The sequence below is a fragment of the Mus musculus genome, chromosome 18 (assembly GCF_000001635.26).
Source record: "Mus musculus strain C57BL/6J chromosome 18, GRCm38.p6 C57BL/6J".
In the NCBI taxonomy this organism is placed as follows: Eukaryota; Metazoa; Chordata; class Mammalia; order Rodentia; family Muridae; genus Mus; species Mus musculus.
The window spans coordinates 78,573,224-78,598,190 of NC_000084.6; the positions used below are offsets into that span (position 1 = coordinate 78,573,224).

The 24,967-nt window shown below is 40.4% G+C and overlaps 1 protein-coding gene across 3 annotated transcripts in view; it reads right to left on the bottom strand.

The window, feature by feature from the left end:
• The window catches only part of Slc14a2 (solute carrier family 14 (urea transporter), member 2), a 450,807-nt gene extending 427,080 nt beyond the window's left edge, over positions 1-23,727 (bottom strand). For 2 of the 3 annotated variants that reach the window (NM_207651.3, NM_030683.3), the window contains exons 1-2: positions 23,480-23,727; positions 11,360-11,490 (exon numbers count right to left, since the gene is read on the bottom strand). The gene's annotated coding sequence lies outside the window, so the exon portion shown is untranslated. The remainder of the gene's footprint in view (positions 1-11,359; positions 11,491-23,479) is intronic. The other variant, XM_006526488.1, reaches the window with a different exon arrangement.
• Between the last annotated feature and the right edge of the window lie 1,240 nt (positions 23,728-24,967).

The window sequence follows — 24,967 nt, forward strand, 5'->3', positions numbered from 1 at the left end:
TTTATTGTTCTTATTCTTAATCCCTTTAATCAATGACAGATTCTCTTTTGTCTTATAGAAAAGACATTCGTAATGAGAAAATGGAAATAGAAAAGGAAGAATTCTTCTATTATCTACTTAAAGTGACACAATCTATTTTAAATGTGACACAAAACTTCTCGTACATGAACCTAGAACCCCCTTCCCTGCTATGGAATGCAGCCCTAAGGCATGGAACAAATTCTTTGAAACTTAACAAATTATAGTAACTAAAATATGCATCTCATCATATACAGGAGTTAGAAAGTATGACTGACAGAGTATGGGAGCAGCAGTATATGCCTGTGGAGAGAAACTGTGGCTTTCGAACTGGTACTTATATCCTGCTCTAATACAGGTCAAACACACACACACACACAACACACACACACACACACACACACACACACACACACACACACACACACACACACACACACACACATACAGCCCAAGGATCCAGATCTTAGCAAGCTTCACTGTCTTTGCTTTGAAAATATTGCCTCCCAAATTCAGGTTCTTTCATTGTGATGACAAAAGAGGTAGATCCTTAAAGAGGTAACCAGGCATGGAGGCTTGTTTCTCACTAATGGGACTGCAGCCCTTGCTCCTGCTGCTATAATAAGATGCAAGATGCCTACCGTCAGACTAAATGCTACTGCCTTCATCTTGGACTTCCCAGATCTGAGAAATAAATATCTGTTCTTGATGTGTTATCTGCTCCATAGTAGTCTATTATAAGACTTCATTTCTATACTGGCCTCATATGGATCATCCCCGTCTTGACCAAGGAATGCTGATCTGACACATTAGCTGTGAGGTAAACTGTCCTTCCACTGTAGAGCATGCAGTGATAAGGTCTTGCTCTTTTTAGTCTCTCTTCCAGCTCATGGCAGGAAGAGTGAAGGACCTCGTTTTCACCAGTGAGATTCTGTATCTGTAGGTTGGCTCTGAAAAGCATTTTCCCTCTTACTAGAAGGTAAGAGATAGTATTAGCATCAACCCTTCTGTTCCTGACTTGAAAACAGATTTGATCTCTGGTGATGGGTGGCCTAATTATCAGGTGGTAGGCATGAGAAAAAGGATAAAGGAAATCTTCAGCTTCACTGAGTTTCTGAGTACGTACCCAGTGCTACCCATCTCTGGACTCTTATTAGCAGAGAAGAGGAAAGACCAATTTGCTTAAGTAGCTTAGGCAACTTAATTGACATCAAATTATTCTTAATTGCTATAGCCACCCCCACCATCCTACACCAACCAATCCAGCCTGAGAGTCACAGTGGATTCAAATGTGCCTTACAGCCAAAGATTGCTTACTAGGTCTCTAATTTTAGACAATGTGTCTAATTTATATAGACTTCACTCTATCTAACCACAATATAGAAATAATAATAACAATAATAAAATAATAATAATAATAATAAATAGTGTATGCTTCATATAAGAGTGAAATGCAATAATTCATTTAAACTATTTAAGACATTGGCCAGCAGATAAATATCAAATAACATTGGTTTTCCTATTGGAGGTGGTTCTGTCCCTCAATGACCAATGAAGATAAAGATTTTGGAACTCTTCCTGTTTCCTAAAGCATGCTCACTTTCCCAGCTCTTAGAGACGGTCCACACACCCTTTGACTCCACACCATTAAGAAACATGCAGAGCCGTTACCACCATCTGGTCCATCCTGCCTCTTACAGGTCTCCACTCTGAAGTCTTGAATGAACTGAGTCCCAGTTGCTATTTTAAAACCTAGCTGAGCTGTGGTCTCATCCTAGCTTATCCACTGGTTCTTGAAAAGGGGAAACTTGTAGCCATGTGAGAGAAAGAAGAAAAGTGTTGAGTGTATTTCCTAATGCTTTATTCCCTGGGGGTGATGGCTAGGCAGCCTAGAAAATCTAGCTGTTGCCATGACAGTGGACTCTGAGACTCCTCACAGTTGCTTCTTGGTCTCCCTCACACTTCAAGGATGGGAAAAACAAATTGTTCAAAGAGTCTCCTTACTTCTTAGTAACAAGGGATTATGCTAAAACTGTATTATTACTTTAAATAAATAAATTAGTCCCTTGAGACCAGATGAAAACATGCTCTTATTAAAGTTTATAAAGGAGGACTGGAATTAGTGAGAATAAAGTCAAAGGTGCCTGAGTGGATTGAAGTGGCTTTCTCTGAAGTGGATGGCAGGGCAGTTTGTGTTTATATTATTGTCTCACCAAAGGGGGTTAGCCAAGGCCCCATTTCCCCTGGGAGAACAATTGAAGTGCAGAATTGTCTGGAGTCTTGGGGTGGGAAGTGTGAAGTGGGGGGTCTCAACTTCAGAGCTCTGTCCAAGGTAGCTGACCATCACCTGGTCCTCAAGGGTGGGTGTCTGCTTAGAGTAACTGGGAGAAGGTATCTTTCCCTTTCGTTGGTCAGTGGGAAAGAGAATAGCTATGTCCTAGTCCGCTCATGGAGATCCAGCCAAGGGAGCAAATGATATATATATACACAGACACAGATACCGACACCGACACAGACACAGACACAGACACAGACACACACACACACACACACACACACACACACACACACACACACACACCACTTGAAAACCTATGTGAAAGGTGGAGGGAAGAACTTATTTATTCTTCAGCTACTCATTAATTCCTCATGAGAAATAAGGCTTTCTCATGATGGGTTTCCCAAGTGTATTTAAAATGCAGAACAACAAAAAGGGACATTTTTTTTTCTTTTGTTCTAGTTAAGAGACAAGACACTGTACCAATCCATCAAAGACGGGTTTCAGTTTGTATTCTTTAGTGACATGTGTGCATTGTGTGGAAGAAAGGCCAGCAGGCTAAATTGTATAGTGGGTGAAGTTTCTCATGGTTGGGACAGTGTCTGTGCATAAGATACAGGTTAGGTTTTCACTCTACAAACAAAAAGTAAATAATACAGCCACTTTCCTTCAATGGGTCCTCTCCACCTGGCACTCTGCTAAGAATTTAGTATGTCTCAAAAGAAGAGTGTTCGTCCCAGTCCAAAACTGAGGACTGTAGAAACTGTGGTTTGTCCCCTGGTTAAGGTCAAGGTTGGAATCCTTGACTCTAAGTCTGCTTCCTCCCAGGCCTTCTAGCTTTGTTTCACTCCATTTTGACTCATGGATCTACTTGGTCTTTGAAAATTTTATACTTGAAATGCTCCCTCCTGTTTTATTTTGAAAAATATCCCTATTTTATTTACAGTAAAGCCCTACTCTGAAGCCTTCCAATATTTAGGCTGTGCCCTCCAAACAAATGGTAAGAATAACGGAGGACTTTACACAAATTGGCAAGGTTTTGGATAATCTGTGAAATTGCAGGTGACATTTGTGACACAGGGATGGGCTGTTGTCCTTCCCAAGCCCTCAGTGTGATGTCACACATACAGATATGCACTGTTTTCAGTCAGATTCTCAGCTCTTTCACTATCTCTGGATCTCATAGAGGACACACCGTCTTCATAAGCCTCACTTTTCCTCATTTTTAGAGAAATGGAGATGGTAATAAAGGCCTCACCCCTTAAAACTACTGGAAAATTCTAAAGCCTTGGGACATGATGGTCTACGATGATGCATAAGATGGTAGGGATGGTCTTCTCACATGTTTTTCCGTATTACTTGTGAGGAGTTGGCTGAGTATATATAACACTGAGAAAGCTGGTATTCTTTTTCAGTTGCCTCCTGTTGAGTTTCTTTGGGAAATATCACAGTTGAGAGGGAGAGACTTTCTATGTAGGGCTAGAGCTTAGAGAAGAGGTTGATGGATATCAGGTGACATAGAAAGTTTCAAACGTGGGTTAACATGTATAATATTTAACAGAAGATGGTGTGTGGTGCTATCAGAAGGGAAGTTGGTCTTTTCAAGCCTTGGTGCCTTTGTCTTGGATGCTATTGGCTTTACCACACCTTTACTTGCTTGCTCAGACTCCCTCCAGTTGGTGCACAGGTATGATCTCCATGAACACTCTCCCTGATTGACTTTGCCTATGGAAGTCGCATTTATCTTTTCAATACAATGGAAACTCACAATGAAATGCTCCTTTCTTGAAGCACGTATAAAAGAACTGTCTCCATCTCTAATATGCTATTCTTTCTGTGGTGACGTCATATTTGGTATCCAATTGTTCACAGTTAAGCCATGATGACTAGTCTGCATTTTTGTTTTTCATGGACTGGACCTGTGCCAAATAAGGATTCCAACTTCAGGTCATTAAAGAGGCCAGATGGAGCTGATAGCCAGTACTCAAGACATATACTTGTTGAACAGAAAGATAAACAGAAACCAGTCAAACTGTCAGGGTCCTAAAAGCTCACTGATGTAAATCCTTTCATCTCAAACAAGTGACTAAATAGAATCAAAGTGGTGATGTTTCCATCTCAGAATCCTCATCAGTATCATGGCCAGACTCCTGTAGCTCTACTCATCACATGGGAATTTTAAGCTTTCTCAGAGACCCAACCACAAATTATACTTTCCATCCCTCCCCTTCATATCTTCATCTTAATGGAAATTTTGAGCTTTGTTGTTTAATTGGGAAAAGAGCCAGAACGACATGCTCACTCTTGATCTACTATGGCCCTCCCAAACTGCCTATTTTGAGCATGTGTGCTCTCTGGCCTCAATTTTTATATTCCATTCCACTGTGTCAAAATTCCTATAAATTTCTTAAAGTGCCCATTTATGAATACATATGCATTTTGCCCATGCTTCATGTCCCTTGACAAGTTTCCAGCATCTTTGGGGTTGCCTTTAAGGTTAACTCAAATCTTGCTGATTCCCCAGGATTCTACTGTGTCCACCAAATTTCTTACATTATACTGGAACTCTTCTGCTCATTTGACTACCTTTGGTCCCCTATGATATACTGAATATCTGGCCTATATTTTCCCTACCGTACTCCTTTGGGAGAACTCTTTCTCCTAACTCAAACATTCTCAACTATTTTAGAAACAGGCTGACACCGTGTAAGACCCCGACTCCTTGGATATATAACTAACTGATCTGGTGGAGAGCACTGACTGAACTTGGATCAATCATAGTGCCTTATGACAACTGATGATTGATGGACCTGATGCCAATAGCAGAATCGGGGGCTTATCTCTGGGAGTTCCAAACTCAAGCTGAAAGGCAAGGCACTTATTTTCCTCTCAAATCCTGTATTGAGTATATGGAGTCAGACTGCTAGAATGTTCTAGCTCTCTCCTACAGGAACACTTGTTGTGGAACAGTGATACACAATGAAAACAACACAGATGACATTTAGAAAATCTTAACCATATTTGAGTCATCCATTTTCCAGCCTAGTGTCACCTCTACCAGGTAAATATGTTGATCAGACAATCCTGTTGTTGACTGAATTATGCTATCCAAAAATCCCTATGCTTGAACAGGCATACCTTGAAAACAGTGACTAAGTTCAAAGGAGGCATTAGGGTGGGTCTTGATCTAATATGCTTGGTATTCTAACAAAGACAATTTTTTTTCTACCTACAGAAGAGATACGAGATACATTTACTCAAAAGGAAAGGTCATTTGAAGACACAGAGCAAAGATCACCATCTGCAAACAAAATAATGAGACCTTAGGGGGGAAAAAACCAAAATGACAAACAGCTGACTTTGAATATCGAGTCTCTAGTCTTGGGAGGTAAATTTCTATTGTTCGAGACAGCTGATCTGTGATGCATTTGAATGCAGCCCCAGAATTAATATAGATCTCAACAATCCCCTCTATTTGCTCAAATTAGTTTAATATTGGTCTCTATTAGTTTAATATTTGTCTCTAAATATTATAATCAAAGGACACAATAACATGTTGCCGAATGTCCTAAGCAGGTTTAGTGGTTGAGTGTATTGCAGATGGTTTCATGTCCTGTTTGCAGGGCTCAAGGCTATGACAATGGGGATATAACAGGTTCCCTCACAGACTCCTTTATGAGCCAAGAGCAAACTTGAATTGGACAAGTTCAAAATTCTGCCTCAGTATAATGAATTTATGGTTGCTCGAAACATTGTTTGCAAACAATTTTCTCCTTAACAGAACCCAGAAGCTTAGGACTGAGGAAGGACGAGACCCATTCTCTCAGCAACAAAGGCCTGGATAACTTCAATTGAAAAAGTAAAGGCATGAGAGTCATTCTTGATAGTGTTTTCTAGATACAAACTTTCCTATCAGATGAGCACAGTGCAGGTGGCCGCTGGTGTTACACTTGCTTCAAGAAGAACCAAATGATACTCTCTCCAACCTCCGAATAAGCTGCTTAATCACTACCAAGTTCTTTCTAGCTGCATCCTATGTGGCTTTGTCTGCTATATCAGTCTCATTTATTTTTCATCTGACAATATAATCTAACTCCCCAGTTACACTCCTGTTTTATAAAAACTGGTCATCAGAAGAGTCAAAGTTATGTGACTATTTTACCTTGGCTCCTTGATCTGAGACTCCAAATGTTCACTGTACGCAAGCCCGGGCCTTGGAGATTGTTCTTCAACCTTGGATGGCTTCCTGGTTTATTGATATTTGAATTTTACTAATTGGTAGCTTTTCCTCTCTGTGGTCTTCCTCCGTCAATATTCATTTACTATATTCCACTTAAAGAATTTTCTCCATTCTGCAGTTTAGTTGCTAATGCATTCTGTTTTCTTGTAGATAATAACTATATTGCTTACTCAAAAGCAAACTAAAGGTATATGTTCTGGAAATTTGGGGAAATTAAGGTTAAAACTCAAAAGAAAAATAGATGTGAAAAGACAAAATCAGGGCATTACTGTGTGTGTGCGTGTGTGTGTGCGTGCGCGCGTGTGTGTGTGTGTGTGTGTGTGTTTTGTTGCTCTTTGGTCTTTTGCAAATGTGCCTTTCTCCCAGAGCGTGAGTGTTTCCCCTGAACCTTGAGGATTTTCTTCCACCCATCTCCTTCCCATGGTCATCATGTTCTCTCACTTTGGGTTCCAGGGTTAGTAACTGTATTCTGCACTGAACTTGCTTCTAACAAAGGCCTTAACTGCGTCCATATACTTCTTCCTCCAAAGAGCCAAAGGATTAGGAGAAATCTTTATTTAAACAGCATTTTATTTAAATAAATTTATTTAAATAACATAACCGTGCTTTCCACAATAAAAGCAGACAACCGGTATTGAAATTATTTACTGCATCAATTTTTTCCAAGTTCTTTATGTAGACAAACACTTGAGCGCAGCGAAAGAATTCTTCAGAAAGTATCAAATGAATACTCTGACTAAATATAAATGCTTTTGTCCTGAAATGGGAAAATTGAGGCAAATTTATTTGTCTGTGGATTACAATTCACTCAGCCCAACTCAAAAGGAACTGAGATTTTACAGTCTCGGATGCTCTGATCTCTGCCACCTTCTTAAACATTTTATCTTGTTTTAATATGAACATTTCAAAGTACTACAAAAATAACAACGAAACATGATTCAGAATTCAGATGTCCTTGGAAAATAAATACTTCTTTGAAGCAGTGAGATTCCTTAGAGAATTCTAAATCGTTGTGTATCAAGAGACTCTGGGATGGATGCCGCTGGAAGCAACACTCACAGAGTCTTTTGACCTTCCGTGCCCCTTTTGTGAAGAGCCTCTTTTAAGGTTAGTGATCTGGTGACACTGAATTGACATTGCTAAATTGCTTCAAAGACTTAGAAGAAAAGGAGAGTTAAAATATATTAGAAATGTTTTTTTTTTAATTCAGGCTATTATTTTTACTTGTTCTCAGAACAAATACACGTCTCTGAACGAATATTTTCCGGCTGAAATCACCTGGCATATTCATTTTAGCACCATCAATACTGAAGCTTTCAAATCACACCATTATATATTTTATAATATAAAGAGAATCTTGTTACCAAAAATACCAAAAATATGGACATAGATAGATGTTATGACATGGTAATGAACATTTTGCTTGCCTGAGCCCTGATGTGCTACACAATAAAATTTTGTGTATGTTTACAAATAATATTATTCACCCTCAAAGAGGAAGGGAGTGCTGACCCACACTGCAGGGATCAAACTTGAAGACAGAAACTAAGCCCTTTGCAAAGGGCACTAAGCCATGGAAAAAAAGAGAGCTATAAAATCTGCCATGTGATTTCATCTTTATAATTGCGTAGAGCATTCACATTCTTAGAGATAGAAAGTGGACCAGTGGCTACCAGAGCCTGAGAGATGTAGATTCTGGGTATTATTATCTTATGATTACAGTTTAATAGTATTAAAAACTCTAGAGGTGGATGGTGGTGGAGGTGGCATAACAATGTGAATATACTGGATGCCATTGAACTCTGCACTTAAAATGGCCTAAGGGAGAGGTTTTCTTTTATGCATCTTTCACTACAGTAAAAGAAATAACTGGAGATGACAACCTTAAAAAATCCCTTAAAGAAGACAGGCAACCCTACCTTCTAGTCTGTAATACCTACAGATATGTCTTGTGAAAGAAGAATATCCTTGAGTGAACATATTATATTTTAAATTCACTAAATATTTCCCCAAATTAAATCTAAGAATCTGCTCTACAATGGAAAAAGATTAACTTGTCTTTATGAAGACTTATCTGTGGCATGCCGTGTGCTCCACACAGTTGATATTTCTATATGAAATGAAAGGAAGAATCTATGGATTTTATTTCCTCCCTGCCTCTATTTTTCCAAAGCCAAAATTAATTATAATACATAGAGGTTTAAAAAAGGAAAAGAAGGGAAAAGAAAAAAGAGGAAGCTATAAGAGTCACAAAGAGATCAAGAAAAAGAACTAGTATTAGGAAGGCCCCTGGACCTTTCCTTTAAAAATATAATCCTTCCACAATCTTCCTACAGTGTTTTCAGTTAATAAGGTGAGAAAAAGACATATCTGTCTGGACTAGTAAGAGCTACAAAATGACTAGCAACTTATTCATCTTCAAAAAAAACCTGAAACAGCAACAACAACAACCCAGAACTTCTCATATACTGTGATTCCCTTTGCGAGATTAGCATCCTCTCTGTGATCAAACGCCAATACAAGTTACTTTCTATGCTCCTTTCTTCTGATATATAAGAATACAGTTTAGCTTTGAGAAGTCATCAAATACCCATTTTTCTGAAAAGAGCTTCCAAAGCAGGAGAATTAGGGAAATAATTTAAGTAAAGCAAGGCAGGTCTGGCGTACAGGATCTTAGTGACACAGTTAGCAGGCTGTTTGGCTTTCCCTCCATGTGTCAGTTGAGGTGCACTGAAAAAAATACAGCTGAACATGGATTCTTCGTCTTACCCCGTGAATAATGAAGTGATTGCAGCTTAGAATATAGGTACTGTGGTTTTGCTTTTGTTTAATGAGACCTTCAAAAACATCTCAAACTCAGTATCCTATACACAGAACCTTTACTTCTCTTAGGAAGTCACTGCGATCCTAACACCATCTCAGGCCATCTAGCCTTCACCAATTTCTGTCTTCTCCGAGTAGAAACAACTACTGCCTATAGTGCTCCTAGAGTGTGATCTGTTACATATCATTTGCTGTTACTGTTTTTTGTTTGTTTGTTTGTTTGAGAAATATGGTCACAGAGATAGAAAAATCCTCCAGGGTAGGGAAGAACATTAAATTTTTCTTATTATCTCCAATTTGTAGCCTAGAGCCTGATCCACAGCCCATAAATGTTCAATAAATGTTTGCTGTTAATGATGAGCTATTGTAGATTCTTCTGAAATACAGTCTGGATAAAGACAATCCAGGAAACGCACAAATGATCGTCTACCAAACATGGAAGCCAAGAAATCAATGTGAGTGTTGCCTGAGCACCAAGTAAAAGATAAAATAATGCCCCCCCCCCACCCTACTCTAGCATAAAGCAGGATGGTGTTACTACATGAAATTGTCAATACAGATCAACTTAGTATCAATGATTTCTGAGTTGAAGAAGGGAATATCAGAGACTGTAATATTGCAAAAGAGGCAGAGGGTGCCAAAGACCATTCTCCGAGAAACACATGCCATTGATATAGAACCTGTTTGTAAATCAATCATCTCAAACATAGTGAAAGCACAGGGCTTTTCTTTTCCCCTTCACAGTTCCCCAACCCAGAGACTGACATTCCTATACATCCCTCACGAGATGCGGGAGCCCAGAACTTACCACGTGAGTAACGAAATCAGAAGGCAAGCTTTGGGCATTCAACCTTTGCCAAAACAAACCCAGCCCCTTTCAGATGAGCTATGCTCTCGCCATGTGTTGACCATGTTCATTTGCTTCTAATTTATTGCATTGGGGAGAAAGGTAGAACATGGTGTGTGACCCATATTTTTGTCGCCTTCTACAAGAGTTGGCTTATATAAGTAGTTGAAATATTATGATGAACCTATTCAACTGAGAAGTCTCAATCCTAATTCTCATTTATCTGCTGTCTTATTCTTATTTTTTTCCTGGATTTTGGGGGCGTTTAGGTAGAAATCTCTGCTATTTTTATCGCAAGTACTGGGGCCAGAGCTAACGTATGTAAGTATAGGAATGTTTTGTGGGGTAATCTATTACCAATACAAGTGTCTCTGAACCTGAGGGGGCATTTGGGACATGTTAATTTGAGAATGACGATCAATGGCTTTCTACTTACTTATATATGACATACTGTTAAACGAGAAGCCTAAATAGGATAATTAATTTGTCTGATCATTTCATTGAAATATTGATAATGGTTTGAGTGAATTTCATAGCATTTATTAGCTCTTCAGCCCAATTAACTAATCAGAATATGAATTGGTGTGTTTACCTCACCCATGGCAGCATCTCTCGGTCACCTCCCAGATTTTGAATAGCATAGCACACGTGCATAATAATCATCTGTACAAATACAACCGCAATGGTCTGGGTTGCATAAAATCCCACTCACTAAAGGAATTGACCATGAGATAATCAAAGAGACGAAGGAATAATTTCTATAATCAATTTGGTTTCCTTCATGACCACAAGAACACCAATGCCAGCCGATGTCTTGGACACAAATGGTCTATGGAACTGTGTAAACGTTAAAATTCTCCTTGAAAGTAGGACTTTTTATTCTTTTGGGGTTGTTTTGTTTTGTTTTGGTTTGGTTTGGTTTGGTTTTTGGTTTTTCGAGACAGGGTTTCTCTGTGTAGCCCTGGCTGTCCTGGAACTCACTTTGTAGACCAGGCTGGCTTTGAACTCATAAATCTGCCTGCCTCTGCCTCCCCAAGTGCTGGGATTAAAGGCGTGCACCACCACTGCCCAGCTCATAAGCCATTCTTATAAAGCACACAAATATCCTTCTAAGAGTTGAAGACACAGACTTCAAAATGAAGCTTGTACTCACAGTCACTCAGGTCCGGTTGATGAAGTAGATGGAGGGCCTTTCAAGCTTTGTCCTTCTTGTCAACAGAGGCAGGAAGATGTCAATGCAATGCACTCACACCTGGAAACACTCAGGAAGCAAACAGGAAAGATCTAGAGAGAAGTGCAGATCACCTTATTTAGTATGGGTACTCTTTTGGGTGACGGAAGGACACTCCCCTTCCCCACCTCAAAAATGGTGAGTGGAAGCAATGACTAGAACCATTTTTCTGCATCATGGGGTAGAAAATGGAGTTTCCCACTAGGTGGTGCTAGGACACATCCATGACTTCTGGGGTATTGTTGTCACCCAGGCAGAGTAGAAGGAATTTTTTTTTTTTTTTTTTTTTAGCTTTTATGTCTCTGTAAGGTTCTATATAACGTTCTACATGGATTGAAATGAAACTTGATATTGCAGTGGGAGATATACGTGGAATTCCATAGATGTATGTTCTTATGAATGTGGTTCCATATGTGAACATGAGTCTACCCAAAAGCATGCACATATATGCATACATGTTATATCATGTAGGTCAGTATCAGTGCAGGTGTAGACTGAAGCACATTGCTATAAAAGTGAAAGGATTGTGGAGAAAGAGGACCAGACAATACGGACTGTGTGTTCTACACTAAGTGTTCATTTGCTTCCTCAATCCACCTTCATAATGACTGGGAAAAGCATCCATCATTACTCCATGCTTACCAAAGAAAGAAGCCCATATAGACTTCACATAGGCTAAAGAACTGTCCCATGGTCATATAGACTTCACATAGGCTAAAGAACTGTCCCATGGTCATATAGACTTCACATAGGCTAAAGAACTGTCCCATGGTCATATAGACTTCACATAGGCTAAAGAACTGTCCCATGGTCATATAGCCATGAGGTTGCAAGGCCTGGATTGAAGTACAGTTCTGCTGTACTTCCAAAGCAGACCACAGTTATACATCCCTTAGGCTTACTATAGTTTCTTATAAGGTACAAATAACACCTGAGAATATGGTCCGCAGTATGTTTACACAAACAATATGGAATGTGTCTTACATAAAAATAACATATATGCAACAGTCTAATCTATGTTGGGCTGAACTATATACATAAGGGTTACATTAATAGTCTACCTTCCTTCCTTTTACTCCAAGATAGTTATTAAGTAACTCCACTACAGAAAAACACACAACCATGAATTGCATATATAATTCAATAAAAACAAGGCATTTAAACAAATAACAAGCTTATTTTAAACCTGATATATCAAATCCTCATGTATAAGCACTTGAAGCCATTTACTGTTATCCTCATACAATGCCATTAAGGTAACACAAATTCCATTTATGTTGCCTCTTTATATTTCAGGAAAAAAGCGTTTCCATTGAGATGATTGATACCCACTCACGTATGGTCTGTTTTCATTGAAGACATTGTAATCTTTGAGTAGCAGCCTTTTCATTTTTTTCTTGTTCTGAAAGTACTATTTTGTAAATCGCAGTTTTGTTGGACAGGTTAAACAATGATGCATAGAGTGGGCATTTAGCACGGTGTCTGGCAAAGGGAGAGTGACGAATGAAAACCAACAATGATATTTATGATTGCAGAAGGAGAGGGAAAGCAGAAGAGAAAGTGTGCAGGGGGAGGAGCAGGGTGTGCAGGGGGAGGAGCAGAGTGTGCAGGGGAGGAGCAGGGTGTGCAGGGGGAGGAGCAGAGTGTGCAGGGGAGGAGCAGGGTGTGCAGGGGGAGGAACAGGGTGTGCAGGGGGAGGAGCAGGGTGTGCAGGGGGAGGAACAGGGTGTGCAGGGGGAGGAGCAGAGTGTGCAGGGGGAGGAGCAGGGTGTGCAGGGGGAGGAGCAGGGTGTGCAGGGGGAGGAGCAGAGTGTGCAGGGGGAGGAGCAGGGTGTGCAGGGGGAGGAGCAGGGTGTGCAGGGGGAGGAGCAGGGTGTGCAGGAGGAGGAGCAGGGTGTTCAGGGGAGGAGCAGAGTGTGCAGGGGGAGGAGCAGGGTGTGCAGGGGGAGGAGCAGGGTGTGAAGGGGAGGAGCAAAGTGTGCAGGGGAGGAGTAGGGTGTGAAGAGGGAGGAGCAGAGCGCACAGGGGGTGAGGCAGAGAAGCAGAGAGGCAGAGAGGAAGCAGGTGGTTGTGTGGGCCGAGCTAGAAGATCAAGGTGACAATTTGTAGTTCCATTCTTCATGGTAGAGTTTTTCTCTGAGGCTTCAGAACAGGCATTCGAAACCACCGAATAAAACTCTAAATACCTGCTCTGAACTGGGAAACTCGCCCTACTCTTTATCTCAGACTTTGGTGTGCAGGTCTGTTTCATTTTTTCCTCCCTCCCTCCCTCCCTCCCTCCCTCCCTCCCTCCCTCCCTCCCTCCCTCCCTCCCCCCTCCCTCCCCCTCCCCCTCCCCCTCCCCCTCCCCCTCCCCCTCCCCCTTCCCCTCCCCCTCTCCCTCTCCCTCTCTTTCTCTTTATTTGACCTGAGAGTGATTAGCATTTCTGTAGGTTGAGAAGAAACGCTGAGAACTGATTCCCCAGCAGAGACCTTGGCTTTGAAAAGGGAGAGGAAGGCAAGCATGGTTTTATTTAGTTGTTCTTTGCACAGGAAAGCATCTTGATAACATTGTTTACAGCTGACTTTTAAAAAAGTGAGAAAGGTGGGCTCTAGAACTCCCATACCAGGTGGAAGATAGAGAGAGGCTCCTTCACAGAAGACTCAAGATAAAAAACGGGTGTTTTCTTGTGTTTTCCAGAGCTCCTCTGAGCACTACCTGGTACCACAGGTCACAACCAAGGCAGAGGAGGAAATGTGAAAATATTCTCTCTTGCTTTTGAATGTAAAATTCCATTTACAATTTTCTTAAGTAAGTTTCTTGTGTGTTATTTAAGGACCCAGATGTAGCTGTCTCTTGTGAGACTATGCCGGGGCCTAGCAAACACAGAAGTGGATGCTCACAGTCAGCTAATGGATGGATCACAGGGCTCCCAATGGAGGAACTAGAGAAAGTACCCAAGGAGCTAAAGGGATCTGCAACCCTATAGGTGGAACAACATTATGAACTAACCAGTACCCCGGAGCTCTTGACTCTAGCTGCATATGTATCAAAAGATGGCCTAGTTGGCCATCACTGGAAAGAGAGGCCCATTGGACACGCAAACTTTATATGCCCCAGTACAGGGGAACGCCAGGGCCAAAAAGGGGGAGTGGGTGGGTAGGGGAGTGGGGGTGGGTGGGTATGGGGGACTTTTGGTATAGCATTGGAAATGTAAATGAGCTAAATACCTAATTAAACAATTAAATAAATAAATAAATAAATAAATAAATAAATAAATAAAAATGAAAAAAAAAACCCTCAGTCTTCATTTGTTTTCATTTCTGTTAGAGAATGTTAGGGGTTTGCATGCTCATGAAGTGTAGAGTAATAACTACCATTTATTGAGAACTCAATATATGAGTACAGATGTGCATGCTTTAGGTCATCTTATACTCAATAGAGTATACATACAGAGTGGACACTTTGCTACAGACAAGACATATGAAGTTCAGAAAAGTAGGTTGATAAAGTCAGATGAGGAGTAGGTAGCAAAGCCAGGACTCAATCCTGGGTGGCTGAGGACGTTTTCTGTGGTCCCCCTACCTACAATTAGGTTACCTGCTCATATCCAATGTCACTTCTACTACACAGTAGGTTTGACATGGAGAGCTCATCTTTGCTTTCTGCAAAGGAATGTTGCCTTCAGCTTGTTACCCTGGGAAGGGGAAGCTCTGTCTTGCCCTGTCCACAGTTTGGTAGAAAGCTATGCTCTCATTTAGAAAGCCCTCGATCAGTGAGTGCATACCATGTGAGTTCTTCTGTGATTGGGTTACCTCACTCAGGATGATATCCTCCAGATACATCCATTTGCCCAAGAATTTCATAAATTCATTGTTTTTAATAGCTGAGTAGTACTCTATTGTGTAAATGTAACTTAGAATACTCAAGATACAATTTGCAAAACACAAGAAAATCAAGAAGAAGGAAGACCAACTTGTGGATACTTCATTCCTCCTTAGAATAGGGAACAAAATACCCATGGAAGGAGTTACAGAGACAAAGTTTGGAGCTAAGACAAAAGGATGGACCATCCAGAGACTACCTTACCTGGGGACCCATCTCATAATCAGTCACCAAACCCAGACACTATTGCATATGCCAGCAAGATTTTGCTGAAAGGACCCTGATATAGCTGTCTCATATGAGGCTATGCCAGTGCTTGGCAAATACAGAAGTAGATGCTCACAGTCAGCTATTGGATGGAACACAGGGCCCCCAATGGAGTAACTAGAGAAAGTACCCAAGGAATTGAAGGGATCTGCAACCCTGTAGGTGGAACAACAATATGAATTAACCAGTACCCCCAGAGCTCGTGTCTCTAACTGCATATGTAGCAGAAGATGGCCTAGTTGGCCACCATTGGGAAGAAAGACCCCTTGGTCTTGCAAACTTTACAGTTCCCCAGTACAGGGGAACCCCAGAGTCAAGAAGTGGGAGTAGGTGGGTAGGGGAGCAGGGTGGGGGGAGGGTATAGGGAACTTTCTGGATAGCATTTGAAATGTAAATAAAGAAAATATCTTTAAAAAAAAAGAAAAGAAAAGAAAGCCCCAGATCTCAACAACAATAACAGCAAAAAGTCCTGCATAATTTCCTAAGATTAAAAACCTGTGAGCGGAATCAACAGTTAATATGTAAGGACACAGGGCTAGTCATTGACAAGACAGAAGACGTGTAGCTCTAATGGGCTTCTCCATCCATACCTGCCTGGCTCTTTCCTACTTACTTAACCACATGGATATGTAAACTATTAAAATAAGGGGAGGGGGGAAACCCAAGCTTTGTTTCATTTCCAGAGGGTAGTTTCCCATGCTTTTAGAATGCTACAGCTAATTCAATGAGGAACACTGAGTGTGGCAACTGTTCACGACTGCTGCAGAAAGAGAACATGTCAATCATTAAGAACTGTTTTTAAATAAACCCAGATCTTCCTCTACAATCTTTTTAGTCTGAAGTAGAACAGCAAGATAATTCAGTATTGGGTCATAACTCGATTATAGCCTAGGTTGTCCATGACCAGGTTCATAAGAATCTTGGATTCCAGATAACTTCAACGAATTTTAAAGAGGTTGGCTAACGAGTTAAATATATAGGAGTTTACCTTTTCTAAATTTTTTGTTTGCCTCTTTGTTTTCTGGAGAGAGAGGGAGAGAGAGACAGAGAGAGAGAGAGAGAGAGAGACAGAGAGAGAGAGAATATGTAGGATTGGGTGATTTGAAGGATGAGTGGGAGGAGTTGAAGGAGGAAAAATTTGATTAGAATATATTGTATGAAAATGTTTGATAAAAACTATTTTGCAATGAGGGATTTTTCTCAAAATCTTGCTATAAATTTTATATTTGGTTTTGCTCACAATTTCACAGGTTGACCAATTATGTTCTTGTAAAACTCACGTTGATTTTTTTCAGAATTTCATACATGAATAAAGTATGTTTATTAATCTTTCCTTAACTCCTAACTCCTCCAGTGTCTCTCCATCACCCTCTCAAATTTTTGTTCATATACATATATGAACACACACACATCCAAATAGTGGTACTTTGAGGTATTTGGAGCAACATGGACAACCTATCAGTGGGCTCACCTCTAAAGAAAACTGATTCTCCATTCTCAGTACCTATGGACTTTATATACTGCTTCAACTTGGGGACAGAGCCTTTTGATGCCCCCTATACCCCTTTCATGTTGGTATTTTGAGTGGTGAGGTGTTGTGAAGGACTTGTGTGAACAACTGTACTGTTTGGAGTTCATGGGCATAACTTCCCTCGCATATCCAGAAGATACAACATTGTAGCACTTCTCTTGGTCCTCTGGGTCTACAATCTTTAGACCACCTCTTCCATGATGCTTGCTGACCCTTGAGTACTGACTATTTTTGTCTTCACATTATCTTGTTCAAGAACCTTGCAGTATCTTTGTAGTAGTTTTTTTTCCCTCTCTCTCTCTCAGCTTTCTCATTTGACAAGTTCTCCACATTCATACTAGATCAGCCTCCGCTAATGGCGTTCACTAATTCCCTTCCGACTCTGTCATCTCAGTAGAAATGATTCCCAGGTTGCACGTCAGGTTCAGTGTGAGCTTTTCTCTCCTTCCCCATTTCTCTTCCCCACTTTCTTAATCTACTGTGCTCCAAAGTGAGCCCTGAGGTTAATTAAACCACACTCATGCTCTGATCTCTGAATGGGACACCCACCTTCCTCCTTTCCCTTCCTTCACACTCCTCTCTTTTTCCCCCGTTTCCACATATGTTTCTCAAGATACAGAGAATTTTGATATCTGATGCCACTGGCAACTCATCTGTCCTTGTTTCCTTTACAGCCCTGTACTGGCTGGTTTTGTGTGTCAACTTGACCCAAACTGGAGTTATCACAGAGAAAGGACCCTCCCCTTTAAGGAAATGTCTTCATGAGATCCAGCTGTAAGGCCTTTTCTCAATTAGTAATCAAGGGTGTGTGTGTGTGGGGGGGGTATTGTAGGTGGTGCCATCCCTAGGCTGGTAGTTCTCAGTTTTATAAGAAATCGAGCTGAGCAAACCTTGGGAAGCAAACCAGTAAGTAATATCTCTCCATGGCTCTTGTATCAGTTCCTGCTTCCAAGTTCCTGCCCTGTATGAGTTCTAGTCCTTTGGTGATGACCACCAATGTGGAAGTATAAGCAAAATAAATCCTTTTCTTCCCAACTTGCTTTCTGGTCATGATGTTTGGGCAGGAATAGAAACACTAAGACAATTTGCTACCCCATGTCTTGAATCAGGGATGCTAGCCAATTTTGTTCTACCACAACCCATCTTCTAGCTCTTAGAAGTGAATGTCTATGAGCAGTGTCCCTTTTGATTACCTGAAACTCAGCAACACATGGGAACTTTTCTCTCAACTTTAAGCAGGGTGACAAAGCTTCATCATTACAGAACTCAGATATATTTAAAATAACGATTGTGATAAAAATGTAGTACATATTTTACTGCACATATAGACCTTCAAGTCTTTCAAGGTTTTTGTTTTGTTGGTTTGGACTTTTTGTATATAAGTAGTTTCAGGTAGGCATGGCACTGTCCCCTCGGATCAGTTCAGTTTCTTCCTCGGAGGTAACTAGTGGGCTCCCTGAAGATGAGGAAGAGGAAGAGAGATACTCTAAAATCAAAAGAGGCTGTGAGTTTTTCAGCTGCCATCTTGAGTGATGTGAAGTAAGACATTTAATCTTCCTGGGCAACAGCTCTCTCTCTCTGCTGAAAATGGAAGTCTAACATGTAAACCTACATGGGTGTCATGGGAAATAATGGTGGTATTGCTGCAAATGTCCTGGAGATTAGAGGAGCTCTCCAAATGTTTATCGATGTTAGGGGAGGCGTCCTGTTCAGGTCTACCTTTATTATGTCTTGGTAGCTGCCCTAAAAGCGCTTTTCATGAAATTTGTGACTCTCTGTGTCTGTGTGACCCGTTTATAAGTCTGTCTGCCTCTCATCTCACAGTCAGCAGAGACCTCCTCCTCCTTCTCCTCCTCTTCTTCCTCCTCCTCATGCTTCTCCGTTTCCTTCTTTATCTTCCCCTTCCTCCTCCTCCTCTCCATCTTCATCTCCTCAAGAATCTTGTTGGTATTTTGCAGTAAATTGACAAGTTAATGGATCTTGTTATCACATTTTCATACATAGATATTATTGTAACTTTCATCTTCTCCCCTAGAGAAGAATTCTTTTCTGTGTTTGTAGCCTGATTCTCATAGCGACATGTTCAAGTGTTGTGGCTGAAATTCAGATTCAGCTGTTGATTTTTACCTTGGACCTTTAACTAAACACACACATACACATACACACACACACACACATTCATATACACATGTGCTCACACATACACACACACCACGTTATGTATACTTTTCTCTGCCCTTTCTTTCACCTTCTCTTCCTTTTGTTCATTTTCATTTCTGTTTTCCCTGCCTCTCTTTCTTCCTCTCTGTTACTAACTCCCCTACCTTCCTCATACCTCCCTCATCTCTCTATTACTTCCTTTCTTCTTCTAGAAGTTTGTAATAGTCAAATCAGAAAATGTTCTCTGTCTGAGCCTGAAATGCCTGAAAAACCTCTTCATTGCTCACAGAGATAGACTGGTTGGCAGATTATATTCAATTATATGCTATCAGGTCCAAAAATAAACTATAGGATTAATGTATTATCTACTTCAAATACTTGGACCAAGACCATTTCCCATGTATTTCACAGTCCAGGAAGTGATAGGTTTCCTATGTGATGGGACTCACCTAATTGGATCAGAGCCCTCTCTGAGTTCACATAAAGACCCTTATTTCCAGGGTGGCTTCAAAGGATAGTGTTCTCCTGCTTTTCAAATGCCCACTGTTTATGGATCATTGACCTGATAACACACCACCAAATGCTCTAGATGTTTTTAGGTTTTTTTCATGCACACACCTTCACCCAGAGCTCTCCCAACTGGGGTCCCAACGGCTTAAATTATTTTATTTTCATATAAGATGTAATATAATATTTCATCTTCCCTTGAAAGATATAAATTATAAGTAAGTGAGAACACCTGGGAAATAGTAAATTAATTTCTATCTATATCCAATTAGAAACACATGTTCATAGGCCCCTGTAACTGCAATAAAAGGTAATAACACAATTTACAAAGTATTACAGATTGATGTTATTCTTGGTAGATCAAAGTCCATTTTTTTCTCTTTATTTGCCAATCCCCTTGCCCTCTCCTAACCTCCCCTTCATACTTTTGTTGGTTCTCTACTCTCCCAAATAGTTTCTACCCCCTCCTGCCTCTATGTCTACATATTCTATTACCCTTTCTCAAAGTCCATTTTAAAATCAGGTATCTTTTGTGGACTTTCTCTCTCTCTCTCTCTCTCTCTCTCTCTCTGTGTGTGTGTGTGTGTGTGTGTGTGTGCAGTGTTTGTACATGTACTACATTTTCCAAAAGGGATTTTGTTAGCACTTGTTTTATCAAATGTACTCACATTTCATACAAATAAGCAGAATCTAGCCTTCTACATTTCTAAGATTACAGTCTTCATAAGAAACATGTCTTCCATTGGTTGACACAAACTACCCATAATTCTGAGACAAGGCCTAGAATTTGACTCCTCCCTCATCAAATCTACTAGGACAACTGTCTTCTTTATTTCGGGGTAAAGATCTCTATGCCACTGGTGCAGGTGAGACCACATGCTTTCCTCCTCTGTGTCCATGGGTTTACTGCCACCCACCATTCTCTCCAAGTCATATTGTCAACTCGTACTCTAATAGCAAACCTTCTGTGTAACTCAGAGCTCCAATTAAGTGATCTGACACATAATTTTCCACTTACCCTCCTGTATCTCAAAACTGCCTAGGCCCTGACTCTTGTGGAAATAGCAGAGATTCTCTTGTGTTAAATATTCACTCTATTTCCTGACTAAAAGCTAATATATTTCAGAACAGGTCCAGCTAGGTGTCTTCTCTATAAGCCTGTACCCTTTGAAGCATTCTATCTTCCATGGGATCATTACATACTAAAAGGAGAAAGACTGAAGACATTTTTAACCCCCCTGAATAGGCTGGACCGATGGAATTTTAGACTCAATGCAAGCGGTGAAGCCTTGGATGGTATGTCTTTGAATTGCACCTACCCAATCTAATTTTTTTCATCAAGGGCTCATAAGCACCCCAACAGCCATGACCTTTTTCCTACTTCTGTGTTTAACCCCCAGTGGTCTTCATTATATTGCTCTGTTCAACAAATGTGGATGTCCAGCTCTTTCAACTCCTTCCATCCCCAGACAATTTAGAGTTGACACTAATAAAATGTTTTGCAACCTACAGCATGAAGTCGTTAAAGACTCTCTGTCAGATAATTGATAAAAAGAACAGTGTAACCAGCTCTTCGTGGCCACTGGCGCAAAGTTCATACACCTATACTTGTAAAAATCATACCTCAATCTCCTTTAACCAGCTGGTGTGAGGATACCATCCACCAGCAAAGGGATGGAGATGCTAATCTCTGATTCTCTTTACTATCTGACAGATGGTACTGCTGGAGGATGGCCCAGGTCATAACTAGAGCTTGGATGCTAAGATACAGAGAGAAGCCCTTTCCACTATATTCCCTGTCCAGGACCACAGCGATATTCTGACCTATTTTCACACAATAATCATGGTCATGATAGTGACTAACTGCATATATGTCCTGCTTAGGTTTCTGATCAAGGCTAAGAAGGCAGTGACCCAAGGGATTTGCCTCCTCAGACACTCTTTCTTACTAAGTTCACCCTGGTTCCATAAAGTCTTTTCATGAAATGTTAGTGTAGATACAGGCATAGAGCAGAAGCTAATCTTTCGAAAGCCACCTGGGCAAGTACCTTCTCTAGAAATTATAGTTTTAAACCTCCAGCGGAGGTTGAAATCTGGAAGCTGTTTTAATTCATTGGTTGAACTTGACTCAATGAAATCACATCGCAGCTTGCTTGACTAAATAAAAATTTCCTTGACACCAGTTAGCCTAAAAACAAGACAATAACTTATAGACTATCTTTCTTTTATTGTTAATGAAACCTAACATTAAGTTCTTTAGCTGTAATAAATTTACAATACCTGTCTTACTCTTCGAAATGCTATTTACAAGACAAAATAAGAATATGTGGTCAGTCTGCTTACCTTTAAGCCTAAAGTCATACTTTAAACAGAGCAGCATACAATGTTACCAGAACAATCAACTCCAACTGTTAACGGAGGTCAATCAGATGCTTCACAGTACTCAGACAGCTGCGTGGAGCAGTAGCTTACACAAGCATACCACAGTGAAGATGGAAGTGCGATCAGATATTCAAGGCTTCATAGTAAGAACAGATCTCCAGGCAGGTGGATGGGCTAAGGTTAAATATGGCCTCTTGTTTGACTATCAGGAGCCTAAAGAAGTTGATATTTGGGGCTAGGATCATGGCTCAACTGGCAAAGTGCTTACCATACAAGAGTAAGGATCTGAGTTCGATCCCCGACATTTAAAAAACAATGCCAGGGTCACAGGCTTGGGCCTGTTTTCCAACATCAGGGAAGATAACAGGAAGAGCCCCGGGGCTTACTTGGCTAGCCAGTCTACTAAATCAGTGAGCTCCAGGATCCTTGGGAGATTCTGTGTCTAAAACAGTGACTGGGGAACACACTGGACATAGACCTCTGGTATACCTACGTACATGCACACACTTGCAGGTATACTGACCTCTGCCATTCGCATCCACACAAGAGAAATTGATATTTTCCTATTCCAGGAACTCACTTGAACTCTTTGAGGGTTTGCTTCAGATTTTAAAACTATTTTTTTTTGGACTAATCACAAATAGAGGAGTCTGATTATCTGTATGAATATTAATTATACCACTATCACACCTCGTATATTTTATGTGTATGAAAGCCCTCTCCAGTACAATGCATATTTCTAGCACTATAGAAAGAAATATGAATTACCAACATTCGTTCTTTGAGCAGTGTAAAATAACTCTCAGAGCACAGCACTAAACACTCAATATTCTGGCCTCTACACTGGCTTGCTGGAAAATTCATGCGATCACATTTGACACACCCGTTCTCTCAGGTGAAATACTCTGGGAAAGCTCTATAATTCATTACGGTGCTGAATAATTAGATCGTCTTCTTGTACAAGGCTACATTTTAAATGGCCATTTTAACTCTATAAATTAGAATTGGACTAAGAATAAAAGGGGTCTTGAAGAGAAACTGAGGAGTCACTTACTATGAAATAACGGCTATATAATCTCATACTAGGAAGACTCATTCTCAAAAGGCATGCATAGAATTTCTATTATTGGTGAATAAAGTCTGCAAATGTTTCAACTAAAAAGTATTCTATAGAAATGAAATTTACATACTATGGTGCATTTTTACTTTGGAGGGTGAGGCAGAAGAGAAGAACTTTAGAAACCAATAGTTACCTCATCAACAAACAGAAAGGATGGATTTCCAAATATTATGGAGAGAAGATGAAGTCAGACAAAGGATTAAACCTTACCTCCCATGTCCCAAACTTTGCAGTGATAACTTTGTGAAGCTGATGTTGTTGCAGAGATCACCTTAAATATGATCTTGCAGTCTTCCTTGAGTATTCAAGGCAGAAAACAGAGCCAGCCTAGAAGACAAGTGGGTGTCCCAATGTCTGCTGTCCTGGCCGGCTGTGTCTTTCTTCCTCTTCAGCTACTCTGAACTACAGTGGGTTTGCCATTCTGGAAGACCTGCTTTTGAAGTACTAATCTCATCAACATCTTGTTCTCCTTCAGTCGTCAAGTGATATGTGAGGAGCAGAGTGTGTTTTCATTGGAGGATTTGCTTCTTACCGAGTGGCCGGACAACCCATCCCAGTTCTCTGTTTGAGCCATTGGATAAGCGTGCATCCTGTGGGCATGAACGTTCTGCTTGGCCTCCCTTCCCACCACATCATTTCCTCCTTCCCCCCTTCTCTTTACACATTACTGAGAGGTTAAATTTTTACAAATCATATGTTCATAAGACATTTTTTTGTCTTCAAATTGATAGAAGATAAGGAGGACTCATAACCTGGCCTTTCAGGGTGGAAAACTCCATTGGAGATCTTGAATGTCAGTACATGAACATGCTTGATCATAGGTTTCAGGTGGGGAAAAAACATTTTAAAAAACCAAAGAAACTGAACACACACACACACTTAAAAATAATTAAGTTAGATCTTCTAAAAGCCAAAGAAAACCTTCCAGTGGGAGCTGGCAACTGTATTTTGAGAGGACCTGGGTGAAACTGCGAACTGTAGTTACTTTATAATTGAAACATCTTATACTCAGGAGCTTAGACTATCACCTCGCCACATTCATGTCATCTTCATGATCATTATCTCAAAAGCGTCTTTATTACTCAACACTAACTTGCACAAATTAGCTGCAAGCACAGGAAGAAACTAAACTAAGAAACTCAGCATTCACTATCCCTTTTGAACATCAAGGAATTGTTCCCTAGATTTACCTGAAGTCTTGGACTTAGTTTGAAGATCTGTTATCAGCTATGACTTTATGCTAAAGATCAACTGTCTTTCAACCTCAGTATCCACTCCTCACCTTTGGAAATGGAATTGTTTTCCCAATAGTTCGGCAAGCTTTCCTTTGGGCTTTTGCTATATCTATAGCAACCTCACTGTTGTGGAGACCTGTAAATAAGCAAGGCTTTGGAGACTGGGCACATATGAAAGATACATTGTAACAATACACATTTTAGTATCTTTGTTTAAACTAGCAACAGTAGTTTATTAAAAGTCAGGATGGAATTCCCCTTGGCTCTGATTAAAGAGAAGTCTATTTTCTTAAATTTAATATATACATAGGGGAAAATAAATAAATTCAGTATATGGCCAATTTAATTTGATCTTACATTCTTCTATTTAAGAATTTCCCAAGTGATAGTTCAATAGTAAACCCATCTTGAAAAGAATTGTGTGGTCTCAACTAGCAAAGAAACATGGCCTTATTATCCTGGC